We start from the raw sequence: 26,459 nt of genomic DNA, 5'->3' as shown, positions 1-26,459 counted from the left end.
AGTCAATATGTTGAATTTGAAAATCCAAAGTTATCTTGCATTATACTGCTCATCACAGAGTATTTTTACATTAACCAGTCCTAAGTCTGTTTTCTTTTTCTCTGCACCTGATTTATATTAAGCAAACAGACGTGCGATAGATAAAGCAGGGATGAACACCTTTCCATTGACAAGCTGTCAGGAGGATATGGAAAACTCTATTCCCAATGAGAGGAAACAAAACATATATATTAAAATAAATGTCTCCATTAATCCTTTTCCAAAAATGGATGGTGCTTTGAGTATTTAGGCTAACACTCAAGTGAAAAGCTACCCTTGCAGCATCTGTATTCTGCAAAATGTTCTGCAGTGTACCCTTTTCCTCTCTCTTTCATGTTGTGAGCTACATAACTAAACTACATCAGGAATTGGAAGTTAGCTGTGATTATACAATCACCTTGAGCAAATGTAGCCTCAATTAGTAATCACTAGCATTGCATCAAACTAGGAGAGATTTGACTGTGAGTTTCAAATATTTCAACAACTGGCCTTTTCCTACCTGTTGCATCTTCTAGTCTCTTAAGGACTACATCACTGTCTACTTCATGTATATCATGAACACTTACATTCACTTTATCATACAACACATTTCATGTCCCTAAATGCTACTTCTACTTGTTCAACTAAAACATTTTTACCTTCTTCAAAATACTGGTTATGTTCTTTCATCTGGAAAATCTCCCCAGTTAGCTTTTATCCTAGTGAAAAAGTAAAAGAGAAGATATCTTTCGTTAATGTGATTTTAAGCATCAGAAAGTGCTCAGTTTTCTAGAAAATGTGCTGTTAGTTGGCTAATGTCATAATTCTAACACCTTAACAGGAGCTTTATCAGTTTTGACCGCTTTTATTCATTAATACTAAGCATTCTTTAAATGTCATGGGCTGTTATTATGTGATAAATTAATCTATACAAAGAAATAGAACATGCTCCTTGCCTTCAGTCTCATCTCAGCCTAAAGCAGAACACAGATGTGTGAGCTCATAATTGCACTAAAAATATTTTATAACTAAGAATCAATGGGGAACCAATAAGAGAGCAATTCATTCTTCAGAGAGGAATACTTGACTTAGTTATTAAATGTTGAATCAGAATTCACACAGAAATGAGGCAGGAGAAGGGAAGGATATTTCTAGGCAGAATAAAAAAGCAGTAGCATTTATTTGTGGAGTGGGAGTAAGCGTGCTTGATTTAGAGAAATGTAACAGTTGAGAGTCACTGGAGATTTGGGGTAATTACAATCTGTGGATAATTTTTTTAAAAATATGTTTTAATGATTTTAGAGAGAGGAAGGAAGAGGGATAGAGAGATAGAAACATTGATCTGCTGCCTCCTGCACGCCCCCTATTGAGGATCGAGCCACAATCTGGGCATGTGCCTTGACCAGGAATCGAACCTGTGACCGCTTGGGTCATGGGTCAATTCTTAACCACTGAGCCATGCCAGCTGGGCTCCATGGATAATTTTCAAGCTTCAATTTGCTTCTTCAATCAATAATACTGTTTATTTCCTGTTAAACTTTTAATGCACCCAAGAAATATTTAAATAGCTAGTGTAAATTTCAGTTCATCTAGGATTAAAGGGGAAGCAGGAAGAGGAGGGTCTAGATGGGGAAAAGAAGGAGACCTTGAAAGTGACAAATAAGGTTTCTTTTCTTTACACATTTTTCTTAGGATTATCCTGTTTTATAAGCAGACTCTTTCACATTAGAATTAGAAATAGGATCCTATTCATGAACATGCTTATTGTACTTCATCAGTTTATTGATTATCTTGGGAGAGCTTTAGAACAGCAAATATATTTGAGCCTCTCTGGTCTTTTCTAAAGCATTGGGTTTTGAAGTCTTCATTTAAGACTGTAGACTTTTAAAAATATTTGACTAAATGATATAAGAGTTAAAAAGGCTTCCAGGCATTAGAAACCTCATATTTAATTTAGAGTATAACCAACTCAAGATTTTCTGAGATTGACCTGATTATCAATTACACTTAAATGTATTACCTAAAACTTATTATATTTTGTTAACTTTCCATTTATTGTAGCAAATTTGTTAGAGTGTAGCAGGGGGAGATGATATATTTAAAGATGTTGATCTCTTTCTTTAATATTCCACTTATATTTAAATAATAAAACTTGTGATTCACTGGCATTATTATTATAGCTTAGTAAAATAAGGTATTGGCACCTCTTCATATATAGGAGAAAAATCCAGTAAAAATGGTTATCGTAAGTACCAAGTTATTTGATGTGCATCTTAGGTTTTCAGAGAAATTTAAAATAAAATACTACTCTTGGCATTATACCTTGACTAGCAAATACATTTTAAAATGCAGGGCTAAATTATTAATAGTAAAAACTTAGAATTTAAAAAAAATTAGCTTTCTTTTATGAATAATATTTTTTTAAAATTGTACCTAAACCTTCCCCAAATTTCACCTAACATAATTCTCTTCTGGAATAAAATTTTAAAAATAATATATAATTTACTCAGCTCCAACAAGTTCAATTTATAATTCATTTTTCTTACATTAACCCCCAGAAAACACCCACAAAAAGGTGAAAGGTTTTAGCACACACCTAATTGAAGCATTGTCTCTGCTGTGGCCCTTGGCTCTGGTCACATTGAAATGCCTGTATTTGTCACTTTGTTCTAGCATGATTGTGTAGATGTGACTGAAATATATAATGCATTCTTTTCCAAGCAATTAATTCTTTTTTCAGTTAGAGTAGGCATAGTCTATTAGGCAATTAACTGTGGTTAGGTCAATTACTGAAAATATAATTCATCTGGTTTAGAAATTTAACTGACAAGGCAAGTGAACCTTGGCTAACCTCAGTGGGATAGGAATGGAAAGTAACAAGGCCAAAGGACCCACTTATACTAGGAGAGAAATCCACACAGTAACAAATTCCAAGGTGAACAAATGGGTTGTGAAGTGTTTTACAATTTAGTATGATTTGTGTTGCAAAAGTTATTAGAGGAAAAAAAAGAGAAAAAGCTTTCTTTTCACCAGAAAGTGTAAGTAATTCTTTCTTTGGGAGAAATAATATTACATGTGCGTACATTAATTATTGATAAAAATCATTTTGTATTCACCAAAACCCCCACCCAGTGGTCATTATACCACTGTGAATTATGAAACATTATATACTTTCTGTAATGTTTGTTGAAAACTTCTCACTATTCATTTTTATTTATAGAATTTACTTTCCCACCACATGAAAGGTCAAAGCAAAATTTTAAACCCTAAAATATATGATTAAATTTGTGACAAGAGTAACATCCCAAAATCTTTACATAGAGATAATTTAATGTACAGGGTGGGACAAAAACAGTTTTATAGCTTTTCTATGGAAAATAATACAATAATTATGAACAATAACACAAAAATAAACAGTTTCGCATAGTCACAACTGTAAACCTACTTTAGCAGCACCCTGTATATCACGTTTTTTTTAAAGATAGAAAAGCTAAATTACTTTGCTTTTTTAAAGACAACATTTTTCATGTTATATTAATTCAATAATTTTTTGCCCTAGCCAGTTTTGCTCAGTGGATAGAGTTTTGGCCTGTGGAACAAAGAGTCCTGGGTTCCATTCCAGTCAAGGGCACTTACCTAGGTTGCAGTCTCCTCCTCACCTCGCCCAATAGGGGAGCATGCAGGAGGCAACCAATCAGTGTGTTTCTCTCACATCGATATTTCTCTCTCTCTTTCCCTCTCTCTTCTGCTCTCTCTAAAAATCAATGGAAAAATAATATTGGGTGAGAATTAAAAAAAAAAGAGCTCAAAATTGTATTTGAAAAATTCAAAGTACAGTTGACACTTGATCAATAGGGAAACTAGGGGCACCAAACCCCTCCATGGTCAAAAATTTAGGATAATTCTGACTCCCCAAAACCTGTACTGCTAGTAGCCTACAGTTGACCAGAAGTCTTACTGATAACATAAACAGCCAGTGAGTTAACACACATTTTGCATGTTATATGTATTATATACTGTAATCTTATAATAAAGTAAGCTAAAGAAAATAAAATGTTATTAAGAAAATCATAAGGTGGAGAAAATACATTTACAGTACTGTACTTTATCAGTGCCATAAATCAATGCCACCTGTTTAAAAGATGAATCTTCTGTCAGTATTTATATCAATATTATCTTATATGATTCAAAAGACTGTAGATGTTATATAAATATTACCAACACTAGACATCAAAATTAAAACTATAATGTGAAAAATAAATTAATATTATTTATAGGTATAAAGATGTATGCATTGATAATAAAGAGCAATATGATTGTTTTGTGGTAGACTAGAGTAATCTATATGATTGCTTCACAGTAGCCTAGTCTACTTCATGCTAATGATAAATTGTTATAAACTTTTTAGAGCATGCACTATTACAATCATCTTTATAATACAGTGTTATACACATTATTGTATTTTATTAAAAACAATAGCTGTAGTAGGCTAATATGCAGTTTCTCCAATTACAAGAGAGAAAGCCATACTATACAGTAATCTAACTCTTTGAAAGCAAAGTTATAAAACAGTAAGAAACTTAACACATTATTAGTTTAATGTTAAATATCACTCTCCTTCTGACTACATAAAGATAGGCTATCCAGTTCAATACCAGTGTTGCACATGATGTTCTGCACAATAAATACTTAGGTGATGATGATGATGGTGATGACACAAAAACCTTTCACACAGTTCTTGCCTTACTATAATTAGATTTTCACATAAAGACACACAAACAGATTCTTTCTTAGCTGTATGGCATGATGATGATTTACTATTAATTAAGTGGAAGTGGATCAGTAAAAAGGTTTTATCCTCCTTGCAGTCTTTCTGTTGAATAGGCTGAGGAGGAAGAGGAAGAGGTGGAAGAGAAGGCAAGAAAAGCAGATACACTTGGTGAAACTTTATGGAAATGTATCATAATTTCTGTATGACATTTTTGTTTTTGCATTTTTTAACATTATTTCTGCATGGTACCACTCTTTTTTCCACTGTTTGATTTAGTTTCAGTGTTCCTATCATAGAAGGGTCCATGTCATAAAAGTAGTCAAAAGGTGTACTGAGTAATCAGAACCTTTTTGCCAGATTGTCTAAGCCAATTTGTTTTCTAACACCTTAAAAGGAGCATTATCAGTTTTTCTGTCTTCTTCCTCATGGTCTGGCTCTGGTTTAGAAACACTCATCTCCATCAATTTGTCTTCCATTAATTTAGCTTCCTCTGGTGTGGTGTCTATTTGCTCTTGAATTTCTTCAAGATCCACACCTTGAAATCTATTATCCCGCACCTTTTTGCTTTATCCACAATCTCTTTCATTACTTTCTTGATTAGCTCTGTTGTAAATCCTGTGACGTATCAGCAACATCTGGACAGTTTTCTTCAGCAGGAATGTACTCTTTCAGGCTTGATGGCCTCCTGGCTTCTTCTATAACAGCAATGGGATTTTCAGTACTCCAATCCTTCCAGACTTTCATGATGTTCCATCCAGGTTCTCTTCCAAAGTGTTGCCAATCCCTTTCCATAGAATGTGTAATGAGCCTTAAAGCTCCTTATGAGCCCTAACCTAGAAGCTAAATTAGAGATACTGTGTTTGGGCCAAGTGGGCCACTTTGATGTCTTCATTGTTTAACTCAGGAGGTGGCCAGGGTCATTGTCCAATATAAAAAGAACTGTAAAAGACGGTCCCTTATTTGCAAAGTACTTCCTGACATCAGGGACAATGTATCTCTTAGAATTTTTAAAATTCATTTTAGAGAAGGAGGGAGGGAGAGAGAGAAACATTGATGTGAGAGAAACACGTTGATTGGCTGTCTCCCATAGAGACTTAGACTGGGAATCAAACCCACAACCTTTCAGCCATGTCTGGGACATCGTATCAATGGAACCAATTCAGAAAAATGAGTTTCATTGCCCACGACTTCTTCAAAAGACTGGCAGTTGGTGTTTATCTTTTTCCTTCAAGATTTAAGGAGCTTTATATGTAGAAGCTTTATATGTAGACTAGAAGCCTGATGCACAAATTTGTGCATGGGTGGGGTCCAGCTGGCCAGCCCCTTGGGTGGGTGATCAGGGCCGGGCTGGCAAGGGGGAGGGGCTGCCTCAATTGGGGTGGGGGACCTGGCCAAGGGAGGGGCCACGGGCAGTTGAGGGGGGCAATCAGGGCACTTATTGGGCCAGTTGGCCACTGCAGTGCACGTCACAGCAACTGGTCATTCCGGTTGTTCCAGTCGTTCTGTCATTCTTGTCACTTGGCTTTTATATGTATAGATAAGGGCAGTCTGGATCAGAAACCCAACAGCACTTGCATAAAACATAAGTTAGTATAGCCCCTTCTGTTTTAAATCCTAGTTCTTGCTTTGTGGCATACCCCCCCCCTTCAGAATATGACACTTACTTTGCATTAAAAACCTGTTCATGCAGATATCCTTTCTCCTCGCTAATTTTCTTAATGGTTTCTAGGAACCTGTCTGCTGTCAATTGGTCAGATAAAGCTGCTTCTCTTGTTATCTTGACATTTTTTAAGCCAAACCTCTTAAATTATTAACCAATCCTTTGCTGGCATTAATTCTCTGACTTTAGATCCTTGTCCTTCCTTTGGTTTTAAGTTTTCACATAATGACTTAGCTTTTACTTGGATGCTATTAGAGTCTACAGGTATGTCTTTCTTAGAGTGATACTGCACCCACATAAAAGCTGTATTTTCAACCTGAGATAAAAACGTACTTCACAAAAAGTACAAGGTTTTCACACCTGCTGAAGTAGCTGCAGCTACGACTTCACAAATTTTTTCTTTTTCTTTTTTTACAATGATCCTCACACAGATTTGTTTACCTTGAAATGGTGGGCAACCTTAGCTGCAGACCTCAGGCTATGGCACATAGAAAGCAATTTAACTTTTTCTTATACTGTCATGATTTTTCTCTGCTTCTTTGGAGCACTTCCGGCATCTCCAGTGGCACTTCCCATGAGTTTTGTGGTATTATTCAAGGTTTACGGCATTGCACTAAACCGGGAGAAAAGATATGCAAGAACCAAGAAATCACATTTTACTGTGATTCCCAGTTACTAAAGGGACACTGATCATGCGGAGATAGTGTCATACAGTTTTTTACAAGGAAACTCACAACACCTGAGCTCATGCAATAGCAATTGGGTGGCTACAAAATGATTACACTAGTAGGATAGATACTACATTTCATTTTATGCAGTTACTAGAGGCCCGGTGCACGAATTCATGCACAGGTAGCATCTGGCCAGCCCACCCTGATTAGGGCCAATCGGGCTGGGCCAGCTGGGGGAAGGGGCCATGGGCAGTTGGCCGACTGGAGTGGTGGGGGGCATCAGGGGCAGGGTAGGCTGGGGGAGGGGTCACAGGCAGTTGACGGGCTGACTCCACCTCCTGGTCGAACTCCTGGTTGAACTCCAGTTTGAACTTGCAGTGGAGGGGACAATTTGCATATTAGCCTTTTATTATATAGGATGATTTAATATTGCATCTTTACTTTTGGTCTTTTGGTTACATTTCTTTCTATTGCAAATGGCACTATTTAGTCTCTAGGTATTGGTTGCATACATATTGATAAATTTTAACTTTTTATAATAGGTTTGTATATATTTTATGGTAGCAAATAATAAAATAGACTACTACATACATATATTTTATGCATTCATGATGAACCTAACTTTTTTTGTTCAATATTATTATGCTACATGGTTAGTCTGCAGGTTTTTTCAAATAATTGCAAATCTCCAAAAAATGTTGCAATATATTTATTGAAAAATATCCACATATAAGTGGGCCCAAACAGTTCAACCCTGTGTGGTTCAAGGTTTAACTTTAAATTCATAAGTTTCAAGGAAAGAACAGCTACACAAAAATAACAAATATCCAGTTACCACTTAACAGTTTATAAAGTAATTTTTGCAATTTATTGTGTCCTGTAATTTCTATAGTACTAAATGTCACAAAGAAAATCAACAAATAGTCAAATCTAATACCAAATAGAAAGAGCAGGGGATAGAATTGATGTTTCCAATACTGTTTTTCTTAGGTTAAATTTCAGACAGTCCTTAGTACCTAAAATAGTATTAAGTATGTAAACACAGAGTTGCAATAGTGCATTAATGTTAGGACGGTGGATATTAGTGGGGAAGAGGAGAATGTATGTTTCTGATGAGGGTAATCTGAGATGTTTCTATACCTCCATAGCTAAATTGTGAATTCCACCTTCAGGGTAATAATTGTGTGTTCTTTGCATCTCTGTCTCCACTATTTATCACAGAGCTTGATATATTACATGCAGAATTCTAGTCAAAAGTGGGCAACTTATTGAATTTAAAAATAATATAATCAGATCTACTTGCATATTTGCTAAGTAATTTATTTTATAACATTTATTAGAATTATATAACACTTTTTAATTTTGCAATTTCTATGCCTTTATTTTTATAAGTTAGTTAGGTGTTTATGCTTCCTCTCTATATTATTCTTTCTTTGCACTTTTTGTGACAACATAATTGATATAATCACCTGCCTAAACTTGCTTATTCATTAGCCAGTTGGTTTTGATTGTAAACGTTTTCTATGTCCAGTGGAATTCTAATTGGTTCAATATTGGCCTCTTCTCTTTCTTAACCTCTATTTCTTGCATATGAAAATCTACAAGAGAAATACATAATTACTTTACTTAGACTTTAAAAAAATATATACTCAAACTAATCAAATTGGATTAGTTGGCAACCAGTTCATGAGCTTAGGACTTACACATTTAGTTTACAAATTGTGCAACAGAGAAATTAAGAATATGCTAGTAGAAACAGTTTAAAAATACATTAACAAAATGAATCAGAGGTAGTGCCTAGACATCTAAACAGAAAGTCAAAATAGTCAGATAATCATAATGTAGAAAGAAAATATGGCATAGGAATTTGGGGTTTTGCCACAGAGTAGCAGTAAGGTAAGGCTTTTTTTTTTTTTCAGTCTTATCTTGGACTTCAATTTCTTCATTGACATATAAGGCAATAAATTAGGAATATCTAAAACCTAAATTCCCTTCAAATATAACATTTTATGATATATTGGCATTTTGTAATATACCCAGTATTTTATATTATAGAAGTGTATATTATATAAATGACTATGTAAGATTAAATTAGTCCTATGTTTATTATGAATCAATCAATATAAAAAGAATATCTCAAGAGATTATAGCCTTCTAGAACATCAAATGATAATTTCCTCTTCTTAGACATTGAGGTACTTCAGTAAAATGTTCTTATTTGTTAAAAGCTTAAACTTTTGAGGTATAAAAAAATAGTTGGTGTCATATAGAGAAAATAACAGCATCCTTTTTAGTTACTTAGCCTTTGCATCCAAGGATCTCTGTTCCTTCATATATACCCTATGATATTTTGTTTTTCTTTGTTTATGTACGAAGTTAATCAATGAGAGAATAAAATAGTGCTTTAAGTCAAACTTAGAATAAGAAGGTGCTAATATTTTTCAGCCAGCATTATATGTGCCTGGCATTATATCAAAGCTAGCACATGTTAGCTCAGTTAGGTATTATAGAAAGCAATGGTCAATAATAGCTCTTTTAATAATCACTGTAGCTAACATAGACCCCTCTATAGGCAGAGCAAGTTACATGCTTATATTGTTAATTGCGCTCCATAGTTTTCAGTGTGAGCAGAACATCACTTTTCTAGTTATTTATTGCTCCATAACTAATTGCCCCCCAACAATGCTTTAAAACATATTTTATAACAATTATTTTATTATATTTCTGGATTTTATGGGTCCAGCACTAGGAAGGTGCTTGCCTTGGCAGGGGACAGCTAACCTTTTTGTAGTCTTAATTTGGGCTTCCTCACAACATGGCAGTCAGAGTGCTTATATGATGAGTAAAGGCCTCAAGAGCAAGTATTCCAGTGCCCAAGGCAGAAGCTGCATTACTTTCCAAGACCTAAACTCAGAGTCAACTCTATTTGCAAATGAATCACAAACATGCCCATACTGAATGTGATAACAATTAGATGATACCACTTGATAGGGTTCTACTTTTTAAAAGGCATATGGTACAGAAGACATTATGGCAGTGATCTTGTCTAAGAAAAAACTACCACTCTCAAGTAATCCTTTCCAGAAATACACCTTGGAAAATGTTGGAAATTACTAAATAGAACTTGAAATACAAATCCTTTTTAATAAAGAAGTATACAGCCCCAAACAGTTATATGTACTCATTCATTTTAACCTTAAATGGATGACTATTTCTTTGTACTATAATTTCCTTCCTCTCCTCTCCTCTCCTCTCCTCTCCTCTCCTCTCCTCTCCTCTCCTCTCCTCTCCTCTCCTCTCCTCTCCTCTCCTCTTCTCTCCTCTCTCTCTGTCATTTATGCATGCATACACAGAGCTCCTTGAGGAGGAAAAGTGTTTTATTTATATAATACCTAGTTGATAAAGTTATACTATGTATATGAATTTGTGAATAAATAAGTTAATAAAATTATTTATTCTTAGAAATACCTTTTAAAAAGTAATGTATTGATTCTCCATTTCTTTAGCAAATTATCACCATTTTAGCATATTTAATCAATACATATTCATTATCTAAGTTTCTATGAGTCACAAGTTGCTGTACAAATTGACTGGATACTCTGCTAATATCTTATCTCATGAGCCAAAATCAAGGTGTTAGGCAGGGCTGTGGTGATGATTGTTCTACCTGGTTCATGGCACAATTCATTCCTTTCAGCGTTGGAATGCACAGTAGCCTCCTTATTCAGGTTTTGTGGTTTTTTTAAAATGTATTTATTGTTGAGAGTATTACAGATGTCTCCCCCCCTGTTTTTGTATTACAATGTCTCCCCATTGCCTTCCTCCACCAGAATCCGAACTGCCCCAGGCCTTCACCATCCTGTTGTTTGTGTCCATGGATAATGCATATATGCATACAAGTTCTTTGGTTAATCTCTTCCCTGCTCTCCTTTCCCCTTACCCCTGCAGATTCCTCAGTCTGTTCCATGTTTCCAAGGAGCCAGAGGTTTCGATATTATTCATCAGTTTATTTTGTTCATTAGATTCTGTGTTTATTTATTTTGATTTTTAGATTCAATTGTTGATAGATATGTATTTATTGTAATTTTACTGTTCAGATATTTGGCTTTTTCTTCTTCATCTTAAAGAAGACTCTTTAACATTTCATTTTTTATGCAATACTGGTTTACTGGTGATGAACTCCATTAGCTTTTTCTTGTCTATGAAGCTTTTTATCTGACCATCAATTCTAAATGATAGCTCTGTTCCCTATAATTATCTTGGTTGTAGGTCATTGCTTTTCATCACTTTGAATATTTCTTGCCACTTCCTTCTGGCCTGAGAAGTTTCTGTTGAGAAATCAGCTGACAGTATATGAGTGCTCCTTTGTAGGTAATGGTCACTGACCTCTTCTAAAGGCTTACCTGATTAGACCAGACCCACCCAGGAAAATACCTCTTTTATTCAAAGTTAAGTCAACTGATTAGTGTGTGTAATTATTTCTGTGAAATGTCTTTACCTTTGCATATCAGTCAACATATTCCACTACCTTTGCCATTTTCTATTTGCTAGAAGGAAATTACATGTCCTACCCACACTTAAAATAAGGGCATAATTGGCAAGGTCTACACCTTTAGTGCCATCTTAGAATTCTTCCTACTATAAGTAACAACATTTGAAATTGAAGTTTAAATGTCCTCAAAACTGCAAAATAGCTTAGGATAACTGTAGCTAACTGACAGTTTCTTTTACATGTGAATTCTGGCATTGCCTCTCTTATTTCACGACATTTTACCAGTCAGACCCCTGTCTAAAAGATTCGGTAGTGCTCAATTGATTATTTGTTTAATATATATTATTTTTATAAATGTATAAAATTGAATTATTTCTGAATACATTGGTAAATAACTTTAAGAATATAAAAATATATAAAATAGTTTTTGCACGTTTTTAGGATGTGCAGGGACACAGACACAAAATAACACTGAGGGAAAGAAAGATCTTTTTGAAAGGCAAAGGCAATGAATAAAAATTAGCTCCAATGTCACTCATTATGTCAGAACAAGCATATTCTAAGGAGAAAACTCTGATTGATTTCCACATAATCACTCTGATTGTATACAATCAGCCTCAGCCACACGTGCCATCTTTTCCACTTCGCCTGTTGGCCGTGCCTGCAAACAACCAAGAAAACATAAATCAAGAAGAGGAAATGACTAAAGTATAGATTTAAATGTATCTATTTTTACCAGACCTTAGACTCCACATATCTGTTGACTATTTCATTGATACCTGTAACAGTTTGGCCATACTTGCTGTCTATGTTAACTTCTCCTGACATTTATGAAAAGCATTTTGTACCTTATAATCAGAGAAATAATTTATCTAAGTTACTCCTGTCTTTCATTAATAAGACAGTGATAAAAAATGTATTTTTGCAGTTTAAATGAATACTGTTTTGCCATGAAGAATTTCCTAAATAAAATTTGCTATGAATTATACAAAATGTATGTACAAATATAATAACTAGAGGCCTGGTGCACAAATTTGTGCCTGGGTGGGGTCTGGCCTGTCCTGATCTGGGCTGATCAGGCTGGGCTGGCCGGGGGGCGGGCCACGGGTGGTTCACAGGCTGGTCCCACCCCCTGGTAGAACTCCTGGTTGAACTCCAGGTTGAACTCCTGGTCAAGGGGATAATTTGCATATTAGCCTTTTATTAATAGGATATATCTAAAATTTATATAGCTCAATTAAGTAATCTCAGTATGGAGAAGAGCAAAAACTAGCACTCAGAAGTAAATATTCTCAAATTCACTGACCAGTTAGCTTGGTAAGGTAGGTAGAGGGTAATATATATATATATATATGTTCATTATTCATCTGATATTAACATTTACTGATCACCTCCATATGCTAAACATAGTAGTGCATAGAACATTTAATGCATTGTTAAGGCTGATATATATTCCTCAATTACAATTTTAAAATAGAACTCATCTTTGTTATTAAAATAACTCATAAAGACTGCATAATTTATTTTAGAAATTTGAGCTAACATGAAAGAACAATGCAATTCTATATGTTATAGGATTCATTAACTTTTTTGTTAATGTTAGTGAAAATATCTCAGTAATTTTATACATTTTCCCAGAATGCTAAAAGTCATAAACAGCCTATTATAATGAAAATAGGTGATTTGATCATTGTGCATAAGTACTCAATAAATATTTTGAAAGTCATAGACTTTTCTAATTTGAAAGTATCTTAGTGCTTATTTAGCTTAACTTTGATCTTATCCTGGGAAAATTTCAGAGATGTGAAAATATTTTAGGGGAGGAAAATAACTTGTTTCAATTAGTTACCATAAGCAATTATTCCTGTTTAGGTTGTCACTCAAATATTTTATTTGTGGAAAGAATTCTGCTTTCCCACATTTTACACAATGGCAACTTCTGAATCAGAGCCTGATTCATCATAAGTCTCCTTTCTTTGTGTAGGAAAATGGAGTTATTGATCCTTAGACTTTGTTTATCTCAGAGTAGATGGTTTTTGTACGATACCTGAAAGATAGGTCATTTTCTAATCTTAGCCTGAATCCAACTCACTACTTTTCAACTCCTTCCCCATCACTGTCAAGAGTAGAGCAAAGTTTTGTTACTCTCAGTTATTTATTCCCTTTGAAAGAAAACTGGGCTTTCATATGTTTCTAAGAAAATAAATTCTCTTTTTAAACTAATTCATACACATTTACTGAGTGTGTAAATATCATGACTTGTACTTGCATTTTGTAGTAATGAGCAGACTTTCTTTTAATCCCCTAACTACATTGTAAGACCACTGTCCATAATAAATCACAGGTCATAGAAAATATTTTAAAAGTCATGAAATTTACTTGCTCATTTGCTTGTTCATTCATTTATTCATTCATGCAATAGAACTCATTAGGTAAGGGGAAAAATGTACAAATTAATGAATCTCCATAGGAAACGTGGCTGTTGCAAAGTATGTGTTGGTGGGATAATAGAAAGGGTTATGAAGTGATCTAGAGAGTCTTGAAAACCTCCAGTTCATCCTAGTTACATGTTAATGTAGAGTAAGTGACTTCTGAGCTACATTTTAAGTAATGGACATGCTATAAACAGGTAGATCTTTGTGTGTTAAAGAGAGCAGAGATCATTCCAAGCCTAAGGAAGAGCATGAGTTAAGTTAGGGCAATGTCAGTATCCTGAGGCGAAAAATGCAGGAGAAGGCTAAATAGAATTAAGGGGAAAAGTATCAGTTCAATTTTGGAATGTTGAATTTGAAATACCATTGGGAGGACATGCAAGCATAGTTGTCATGGCAAGCAGTTTCACATAGGATTCTGTGTGGAAGGAAAAGAGAAATCACTGGACACAGACATATGGCAGGTTTTCTTATCCAAATAATAGTACAAAACATCTGAGCAAATAAGATCATCTCTGAAGGACAGAAAATATTAGAGGGCTGTGAAGAAATTTTAGAAAAATATAACACTTGCAAGATATTTAAAGAATGAGTAACAACAACAACAAAAATTTAAAGTTTGGAAGGGAGAAACAGAATCCCAAGGAGAATACGGAGTTGAAAAGGGCAGACAGTTTAAAAAGGTTGGTCAAATCCACAAGAGTAAGCCAGTAAAATAAGCAACAAACATTTTCAATGGGTATAATGATGAGAAAGCATACCAATACCATATTCTAGTGTATTTTTAGTTACAGGAATACTAGTTATCTGGTGCATGGATTTGTGCACATTGAAAGGAAATTAATTAGAAGGTGGCCAGTAGAGTGGGACTGGGCGAGACAGGCCGACACTCCCTGAAGCCAATCTGCCACGGTCCCCCCTGGCATCTGTGGAGTAAGCGGGATCCCTCTGGCAGGTGGGGTTCCTCAGCCTGGCCTGCAGGGTTTATGCCAAAACCGGCTCTCTGACATCCCCTGAGGGGTCCCAGAGTACGAGAGGGCACTCTGCAAAGTTGCTGTCATAAAGCATGTGGAATGCAAACTCAAGTGTTCAGTAAACCAGATTTGGGGCCGACAGTGCCCCAGCAACAACATAACCCCCACCAAAGGTGGAATCGCACTGCTGCGTGAGGAATCGGGATCCTTCCTCTCTGGTTTAGGGGTTTGTCACCCGAGAACCACCACTGCCAAGTCACTGCAGCTCAGCAGCTCCTGCATTGAGCGTCTGCCCCCTGGTGGTCAGTTCATGTCATAGTGACCAGTTAGACGGTTGGACACTTAGCATATTAGCCTTTTTTATATAGAGACTAGAGCAGGGGTGGGCAAACTTTTTGACTCGAGGGCCAGAATGGGTTCTTAAACTGGACTGGAGGGCAGGAACAAAAGCATGGATGGAGTCTTTGTGTGAAGTAATATAAATTCAAAGTAAACATCATTACATAAAAGGGTATGGTCTTTTTTTTTTTTAGTTTTATTCATTTCAAACTGGCCAGATCCGGCCCTCGGGCCGTAGTTTGCCCACGTCTGGACTAGAGTCATGGTGAATGAAATTCGTGCACTTGCGGGGGAGGGTCCCTCAGTCCGGCCTGTGCCCTCTCACAGTCTGGGAGCCCTCAGTTGGACATCTTTAGTGCTGCCATGGAGGCAGGAGAGGCTCTCGCCACCACTGCTGTGCTCACCTGCTGTTATCCTGGCTTCTGGCTGAGCGGGACTCCCCCTGTGGGAGTGCACTGACCACCAGGGGTCAGCTCCTGCATTGAGTGTCTGCCCCTGGTGTACAGTGCACATCATAGTGACCGGTCATTTGGCAGTTCGGTCAATTTGCATATTAGCCTTTTATTATATAGGATAAGTGATTTGGTTTGGCCATAAAAATGGAATAAGTGATGAAGAAGTGAAGAAAAGCCAAGTCCAGAGAGTTCTTTTGTCAATTGGTCTAAAGAGGAAGAGGGAAATTATGGGGTGGTGTGTGAAGGGAGATGAGATTTCCAGGGAGTACTGTGGGGATTTATTTGTAGAGGATTATGTTATAGAAAACACATCTGAAGGAAAGAAATAAGTGGTTTGAGAGAAGCTAAATATAAAGGAGAAAATGTTGAGCCTTGATCAAGCCAGGTGATGGAAATTGGTGCATTTATTTTACCTTGGGCAACCAAGCTCCTTCCTTTGTTCATTGTTGCTTTGGGTGATACCTTAAATTGTTGTCATCATTCTGCTAGCCTCAGGATGCAGTCAATATTAAAAATGAAAACACAATTATAGGCTCTTGCAGTATTATTGAACTGGTGAATCAACTAGCTCTGAATCAGAGTTAAACTTACCTACATTTCAGGAATGTGAAAATTATTTTTTAATTGTTAAAGCAGTTTGATTTTTGCTTAGAGCTAAACACATGCTAAATGTCCTAAATAAGAAAGATACTTATTTTTACTAAATTTTTATATTTATGAACTCCAGGAATAGGATACAAATTAAAATCCCATCTCCAATCCCACCACAAAATGGCACTGATAAGAATTTTTAAGAGGAAATATTTCTGGTGCTTTCTAGTTGTGAGCTAAAAACCAGTCTGTTGACAGTGATTGGGGAGCCATTTTTCTATGTTACTGTCATGAATTTAAATTTTAAAACACTGTTATAGTGTGCTTCAGGTTCCATAATAATATTAACAATAACTATAATAAATTAGTTTAATATTATTGATATATTTACATATTCATTAATATACACTGAGTGGCCAGATTATTATGACCACCCCATCAGTACTTCTTTGGGCCACCTTTTGCCTTCAATACTGCGGCAATTCTTCTTGGCATTGACTCCACGAGATGTTGAAAGGTGATGCGAGGAATCTGACACCATGCCTGATGAATAGCACTGTCCAGTTCTGTGAGATTTGATGGTTGTGGAACCAGCTGCCTGATGGCTCTTTTAACTTCATCCCACAAATGCTCAATTGGATTGAGATGTGGTGATTGTGGGGGCCACCTAAGCAAGGTAACCAAAGGTAACCTCATGTTCTTGAAAACACTCCTGTACAGTACGAGCACTGTGGCACGACGCATTGTCTTGTTGGAAGAAGCCATCTCCATTGGGATATGCCATCAACATGATAGGATGAACTTGATCAGCAATGATACTTAGGTATGTTGTGCTATTCAGATGTTTATAATGATCTGGCCCTCTAGCAACTTCAGCATGAAATTATAGCTAATTTGCCTACAAACATCAGTTGGTCATAATAATCTGGCCACTCAGTGTATAGTTTCAATCAATATTTAAGGTAGACACTATGATTCTTCTTATTAAAACACTAGTACCCCGGTGCACGAAATTAGTGCACATTAAAAGAGAATTAATTAGCGGAAATATTTTAATATTCCTATTTGCCCTTTCTCTATAATAGAAGTGTGAGAGATGAAAGGAAATTATTAAAATGTATATGAAAATAATATATAAATTTATTAATAAATAAACAGTAACAAAAAGATATAACAACAGAGGCATGATATAACAACAAAAACATGATATAACAACAACAAAAACATGATATAAAAACAACAGTGATGCAAACAATGACTGATAAAGTGATTAAACTTATTCTAATATCTCCCTGTACACCACATTAAGAGTGAAAACACTTTCAGAGTGCTTGACTAATTTCCCTGGTGCTGGGAACGTCACATGCTCTTCGAACTAGAGAGAAAGCAACATATAACTGACCATGTGCAAAAACGTGTTCAGGTAGGAATATGCCTACTCTGTCTAGAGTTTGTCCTTGTGATTTATTAATAGTCATCGCAAATGCTGGCATCAAGGGAAACTGTCATTGAATCAATTTAAATGGGAGCCCAGTGTCAGATGGGGACAAATCAATTCTTGGAATCAGAACAACCTCTCCCTCTGCAGATCCTGTTAATACTTCAGCTTTGATAATGTTAGGTTGTAATCTTTTGATAATAAATCTGGTACCATTAAAAAGACCCCATTGAGATTTCCCAATAGCATGATGATTGCACCCACTTTCAATTTTAATTTATGACATGGCATTCCCGAAGGAATAATACAATTAAGAAATTCGATGGCAAAATTTTCCTTTTCAGCATCATCTGTTGAATCATCACTCAAATATGTGTGAAAATCTCCATTGAGTATATCCAAAATTTCTTCATTTACTTTTTGAACGTGCTCATTTTTTGTACAAAGAATTGCACATTTAGATATATTTTTAATATTATCTATAGATATAGTATTTCCAAAGGTAGCTTCAATAATAGATCCATTACAAATCATTTCACAGGGGTTTTCAATAATATCCATACCTAAATGAAAACTGTTATCAAGTTTGCCATCTCCAAGTTTTACTAACCATCCACTATAAGCAGAATCCTCTGGTCTCATATTTATTGTAAGAGACAACTTTCTGAAACATTCCCAAAATTGCAGTACTTTAAACTTGTTTGTCCTATGGCTGATCACATAGCATGCGGTACAATACTGAGACATTGTCGAAAATCCCCTCCAAGAAGGAGAACTTTCCCACCGAATTCAACATTCAAATTCATAATTTCTCTTAGTAATCTGTCTATGAGGTTTATCGCATGACTGGATGCCATGGTGCATTCATCAATAATGAGAAGTTGGGCCTTTTTAATGGTTTTAGTGACTTCACTGTTTATATCGAGTCTAGAAATTGAAGTTTCATTTAATGGAATTGGTAATTTATATTGGGAATGAAAGGTGCCTCCACCGAGAAGTAAATTTGCAGCAATTCCTGTAGATGCTGTGGGTAAAACAGTACCACCACGACCTCTAATATAATGTATTAAAACTTTACACAGATATGCAGGTGAATAGGATTCCTAGCTGGCAGGTCCCTGACAGCAAACTGGCCACCTGTCGATTTCGTGAGGAATGGGGCTGCCTCCTCCCTACTGTCAGGGTCTGGTTTGAAGGCCGGCCCTGCCCCCTGTTTGGGCAAGACCCAGAGTTCTACTACTCTGTGGCCTCCGCCTCAGCAACCCAGGACTGACTGCTGCTGGGCACTCCTGGCGCTCCGAGGGTGGGTTCTTCCCTCAGGCCTGGTGGGAAACAGCTCAGGGAGGGCGCAGCCCTTGGAAAGATAACCCAGGACTCAGTATTTCCACACTCCGCTCCGAGGGTGGGTTCCTGCCTGAAACCTCGCTCTCCAGGAAACAGTTGCGGGAGGGCACAGCCATTTCCAAAACGACCCCTGCAGGACTGACTGACTTCTGGTTGGTCGAGCTTCAGGACATTATGTTACACCCAGGGTTTTTATGTAAGTAGATAATTATGTCAGGTTATTTTTTTTAAAATGAAAGTTAAATGTACAATAATGAAGGAACAAATGTTCAATTATGAGAAAATGTCAACTGGAGTATAATTCATCAAAAATTATAATTATTTGACTTGCATAGCATTAAAATATGTCTTTCTTATTTTGAGTTGGAAAACTACAAATCTTATATACAGAATTATCATTATTATTTATCCAATTATCTCTCTATTTGCTTATATCCAATGTATTCACTCACTTGTCTCACCACATCTAGAGTATACAGAATGTAGAAACAACATGATAAATATTAGCTCTTGCTTGATGGTGAGATGAGTGATTTTTTTTCTTTGTTCATATATGTCTATATTTTTAAAACTGCAATTACTTTATGATACTAAAAAACAGATAACTGTTGCCAATGATAGGCAAGTTCTAGTTTTGCCTCTGAAAATAATCGTAAACTTTCTATACTTCAAACATAACAATGTAGGGGGAAAGACGTAGATTTTTGTTATTACAAATAAACACACACAATAAACATTGGAATACTTCAATAAATATTTAAAGTAAATATCAATGAGATATATTCTACCAACACCTGACTTTAAATGAACTCCAAAGAAGATCCACATTCAAATGGACTCAGAATGAATAATTTTTCATTTAAAATGTCAATCCTGAACTCACTTGTACTTTTATTCCAGCCTACACATAACATAAAATATAATCCATTTCATTCAAAGAGAATTTCCTTAATATGCTAAAATGTTCCCAAAATGGGCTACTTTGTAGCATAGTATCAAAATCTCCCTCTTTCTACTCACATCCTAAGTCAGGTAAAAACCTCGCTTTTATTTTACAAATGCAAAAATAAATTCTTACCATATCTCACAGGCCAACTCAATGGCTTTCAGGTTTGGTTTGAATAAGAAAGAGCAAGCCTTGCAGGCAAAACAACAGAACTGAAGCAGATGTGGGACATTAATGAAAACCAGTCCTCTACCTCCTTCTAAAACCTGGTGATTCTTGCCTTTGCTTCCCCCCACCCCTCCACATACTGAACATAGACCTTTGTGAGCAACCTTCTGCCACCCAGTAGCATCTGGGTGTGGCTAATCATTGCTTATTTTCCATCAATAGCAGTTTGTTTTTTTTATAAACCTGGAAGTAGCCTTCCACAGCTGGAAGTACTCACTAAAGTCATAGTTAATATTGACCTTTTTTTTTCTTCTTTAAGCTTAGAGAACCCATTAAAACAATACTATGGGAAGATAATTTTAGCTAATTTCTAGAAATGAAGAATCTGAAGATCAAAGAAATTAAGTCACTATTTCAATTCCATACAAAATATTTAATATGATAATACAAGAGACCTCGTGCATTAAATTTGTGCACAGGGGGGTGTCCCTCAGCCCAGCCTGCACCCTTTCCAATCTGGGACCCCTTGAGGGATGTCCGACTGCCCATTTAGGCACAATCCCAGTGGGGTTGGGCCTAAACGGACAGTCGGACATCCCTCTCACAATCCAGGACTTCTGGCTCCCAACTGCTCACCTACTTGCCTGCCTGATTGCCCCTAACTGCTTCTGCCTGCCAGCCTGATCACCCCCTAACTACTCCCCTGCCAACCTCATCAACACCTAACTGCACCCCTGCTTGCCCAATTGCCCCCAACTGCCCTCCCCTGCCAGCCTGGTCACCCCTAACTGCCTTTCAGACCTGGTCCCTACCAACTGCCCTCCCCTGCCAGCCATCTTGTGTGTTGGAGTGATGGTCAATTTGCATATTACTCTTTTATTAGATAGGATATTTAAAATTGTATAGTAAATAATAAATTAATATCCAGTCATGTAACCAAGATGTCAAGCTTACATTACTCCTTCATTGGAGACTTACTAGTAATTAAACTTGGTTCAAACTCTCAATTTTGTCTTAGTCTTCCTGTGATTTATGCTAATTATCTGGACTTACTCTCTTATGATTTCTTTGGCTTTCTACTTCAATATGTGGCAATCCTGGAACAGCTAGTGTTGACTTAAATTCAGCCCTATTTTTGGTTATCCCCCCTGCCCCCCCCCCCCCCCCCCAATAAAAAAGTTCACTCACTGGAAAGCAATAGTGAATATTGTAAATTTTACTGAGGATTTCACAGGAGGTATTTCCATAATATATAATCATTATAAGAAAATGCAGTTCTCCCCAAACTAGCTTCTAGGTTGGCCCATTATCAGTGGGTGCTGGTAAATGCCTAGCTACTGGATCTGTGGTCAGGGAAAAATCCTTATTGGTAGTGTCTGCCAATTTCTATGGTGTAAATATCCCACTGTGGCCATTTACAAACTGTCAATGTTACATCACTGAATTCAGAATTGGGACTGAGAAAACCTGGGGATAATTGGCTCTTGCAAGCCACTGTTCATTACCAAAGGTTGTTCTCATTGGGCTTCTTCAATGCTGTCCGGCTTCTCTTACTTCACTTGCATTGCATTGAATTATCCATCACTACCAGCCACAACCCTTGGGAATTTTAGTCTTTCCTCTTGAACACAGATCCTCTCAGCCTTTGCACACTCTATAAAGTTTTAAAACCTATCCACAAATTCTTGGATCTACCTCCCATGGATATAAATGTGGTTTATATCCCCTTCTCTTAAAACTCGACCAACCTCAGCAACTATCTTATAACCAATAAAATGCAGCAGAAATGCCTCTTTATAATTTCCAAAATTGGTTAAAAATAGGCCATACAGCTTTCACTTTGCATTACATTGGATCATTCCTTCTATGGTATGCCAAATACCATAAGAAGTTGTGCTACCCTGAGATTGCCATGCTAAAAAGGCATTTCTAGATGAACTTCCTGCCAACAGGCAGCATTAACTGCCAACCATGTGAACAAGCCATCTTGGATGTCCAATCTAGTGAGACTTCACATGATTGCAACTTCAGCCAACATCTGATTGTACCCACTGAGGAGACTCCAGCACTGCCCAGCCAAGTTCTTCTCAACTTTGGGCCCACAAAATCATAAGCAAGATAAAATTATTTTTTAAACTGCTGAGTTTTTGCCTTCTTTCTAATTTGTCCAAACTCATAGCAATTGGAGTTATGGAGAGCAAATATATACTATATATATATATTATATATATACAATATATATATAATATATACATATATATACTATATACTATATATATATTATATAAATATATACTATATAAATATATGCTATATATATACTATATATATATATATATATATATATATATATATATATGAAATAAAAGGCTAATATGCTAATTAGACCAATGTCCTTCCTGACAAAGCCAGGGCCAGAAGGGAAGCCAGCCCAGGCTCCTGGTGCCTGTGAGCAACTGGAAGAGGGAAGCCTGGGTCCCGGGTACCTGAGGGAAGCCTGTGCTGGCAGCCGGAGGAAGGAAGGCCTACTCTTGCACTAATTTTCGTGCACCCTCTATATACTAGAGGCCCGGTGCACGAAAATTTGTGCACTCAGGGGGGAAGGGGGGGCCCCTCAGCCCGGCCTGTGCCCTTTCGCAGTCTGGAACCCCTCGGGAGATAACGACCTGCTGGCTTAGGCCTGCTCCTGGGGAGCAGAGGGCAGGCCCAATCCCTAGGTGCAGCCCTTGTCACGCACAGAGCAGGGCTGATTGGGGAGTTGGGGCGCCACCCCCTGTCACTCACAGAGCAGGGCCAATCAAGGGGTTGGGGCGCTGCCCCCTGTCACTCACAGAGCAGGGCCCATCAGGGGGGTTGGGGCTCCATAGCCTGTCACACACAGAGCAGGGCCCATCAGGAGGTTGGGGAGCTCCCCCCTGTCATGAGCAGGGGGTTGGGGAGCCTGTCACACACAGAGCAGGGCCAATCAGGGGGTTGGGGCGCTGCACCCTGTCACACTCAGGGCAGGGCCAATGGAGAGGTTATGGCTCTACCCTGTCACACACAGAGCAGGGCCCGTGGGGGGGGGGGTGGGGATTGGGGCACTGCACCCTGTCACACACAGAGCAGGGCTGATCATGGGGTTGGTGTGCTGCACCCTGTCAAACACAGAGCTGCAGGGCAATCAGGGGGTTGGGGCACTGCTCCCTGTCACTCACAGAGCAGGGTCAATCAGGAGATTGGTGTGCTGCCCACTGTCACTCACAGAGCAGGGCCAATCAGGGGGGTTGGGGCTCTGTACCCTGTCACGCACAGAGCAGGGCCGATCAGGGGGTTGAGGTACTCCCCCCGTCACTCACAGAGCAGGGCCAATGGGGAGGTTATGGCCCCACCCTGTCACACACAGAGCAGGGCCCATGGGTGCGGGGGGGGGGGTGTTGGGATGCCGCACCCTGTGACACACAGAGCAGGGCCGATAAGGGGATTGGGGAGCTCCCCCCTATCAGGCACAGAGCAGGGCCCATGCGGGGGGGGGGGGGGGGGGGGTTGGGGCGCCGCACCCTGTCAAACACAGAGCCCCAGGGCAATCAGGGGATTGGGGAGCTCCCCCCTATCAGGCACAGAGCAGGGCTGATCAGGGGGTTTGGGCGCTGGCCCCTGTCACGCTGATCCTGGTGCTGGGAGGCATATTACTCTTTTACTATATAGAATAGAAGCCTGGTGCATGGGTGGGGGCCAGCTGGTTTGCCCTGAAAGGTGTCCTGGATCAGGGTGGGGGTCCCCACTGGGGTGCCTGGCCAGTCTGGGTGAGGGGCTGAGGGCTGTTTTCCGGGTGGCGAGTGACTAAAGCTCCCAACCGCTCCTTGTTTTCTTTTTTCTTATTCTGGGCCAGCTTTAGCTCTGAGGCCTCGCTGCTGAAAACATGGATACAGTGTTTCAGTCCGGCTGGGTTTCAGTCCGGCTGGTTTCTGGTGTTTTGTTTACCTTCTTATTTGCAACATAGTATACAGTTGCTTAGAGTTGTAGCTCAGAGGCCGGCAAGTTAGGCGGGGAACATTGGAGTCCGCAGCAAGCAAGCCTCATGCTTGCTTCAGTGCCTGGCTGCCGGCCGCCATCTTGGCTGACAGTTAATTTGCATATACTCACTGATTAGCCAATGAAAAGGGTAGCGGTCGTACGCTAATTACCATGTTTCTCTTTTATTAGTGTAGATATATATATATATATATTTGCAAAATATTTTATCACTGATAAAAATGACTGACTGAGACATGGGTAATGTAATATGCTTTCCTGGGAAGACACAGAATAAAGAGAAGTGGAAAGTGTGGAAGAGATAAAGTTAGCCTTATAGAAGAACAGGTTCTCCTTCTGAAAATGGTGCAGTTTCACAGTGCAGCCTTAAATAATAAAGGTGACAAATCTAGCTGTATTCACTATTTCTCACCCCAGATTTGTAGTCAATTAAACAATTTACATGTCTAAACATCTCTCAGGATTGATGGAGAGGATGGAAAAACTCTAGTGCTATTGCTGAGTGAGATGAATGTCAGCAAATGAAAGTGGATGGCAAATACATATACCTTTTTTGTTGCTGGAGAACCCCAGACTGGGTAAAGCAAAGTGATTCTTCCAGTTTGAAAATTCACTGGCACACTCTCTTCCTCATAGGTTTTCTGGTACTAAGCTTCTTGACCTTTGTCTTATTGAATTCTAACTAGTCTTTCAAGTCATTCTTTCCATCTTAATTCAAAGGGAGATTTCCTTTGTTCTAGCTGTAGGATCACTCTCAGCCTGTGAAATTCCCAGATGAATGAAGACAGAAAAGTTTCTTGCATTGTTTATGGAGAACCTAGTTAGCTACACTCAGAATGTGATCTATAGTAGGCAAGGCTCCCAGTTTCAATGCCCACAATCCTTTATCAAAAATGGCATACATTTAAACTGGAATCTAGCCAGGTCCCACTGTTACCACTTGAACCAAAGACGGTAACCCAGTGTGTGAAGTGAAGGAGTCCCATATTTCTCTGGTAACACAGCCTGCAGGATGCTCATGATAAGTGGCAGAAGCTCCATTTCCATAAAATAACAATGCCAAATTAATTCTAATTATCCTGATCATTGAACATTTAAATGAAAATGAAGACATTAAGGTAACTAATTACTAGGAAGGCCATTTCTGAGAATGAATTATGAAAGATTTTAAACAAAGACATTGTAAAACAATGGGTTTCAACTGCCCAAATCTTGTCAGCTTGTTTATTTGTACTGATCACATTGAATTTACACACCAGAAAATTGGGAATTATTTGGTTATTAAAAGAATGTAGAAAAGGCTCTGTGGAGAAGTGCATCCTCATTTATGTTTCCTACAATAAAAGGTCACAGTTAATAATTTCTAAACTAGTAGCTTTATCAATTTTCAGATCCAAATATAAATTAGAAATAAATGGTATGAAAAGTGTGAGAATTGTTTAGAAAACTTATTTATGAATAGTTGTTGATTTCATGAATTTGGCATTATTGAACAATAAAGTGATAATAGTTCTGGAATTATTATCATTTAAAGGAAAAAGGATAATCTCATTAGATGGCTATTTATGATTTGTAATAAGATTAAATTATACAATTGTCTAACCACTAGATTTAAAACTAATATAAAACAACATTGAATGTAAACTGTAATTGAAAAATAATTTTTAAAAAAGGAGAAAAAATAAAATTTGGTTTGAAATTATATATATATATATAACTTATTTATGTGAAAAACCCAAAGTTGATAATATATTGTCTTCCCTTTTTAGTATAGAAGAAAAATTTTCTTATTTACATTTCCTCCATTTGTTTTACAGAATTAATTCAACAGGAGCAGTATCACCCTCTAGGAAAGGAAATAAAGCTTAGCTAGGCAAAACTTGTTTTATTAAACAGTTGAGGAGTAATGTAAAATGTATTTTTCAAAAGTTGGTTTGATTCAGTTCAAACATATTTCCTACCTGTGATTGAATAACTTTCACATTATAAAGTTTCAGGCCCATGCAGACATTTATTTGTGAAAAAAATTAAAATAAAACAATAAAAGCAACTCTTTGCATTGTCAAATTGTGATTGGACAAAAAATCAAATACTGGAAATACTAACAGGCGATATGTTAATTTTCAATTACTTGTGTGCTAAATTG

Source organism: Myotis yumanensis, unplaced genomic scaffold (assembly GCF_028538775.1).
Source record: "Myotis yumanensis isolate MYYU_CA2020_CCGP unplaced genomic scaffold, mMyoYum1.0.hap1 SCAF_3, whole genome shotgun sequence".
Lineage (NCBI taxonomy): Eukaryota > Metazoa > Chordata > Mammalia > Chiroptera > Vespertilionidae > Myotis > Myotis yumanensis.
This window is presented reverse-complemented; position numbering follows the sequence as displayed.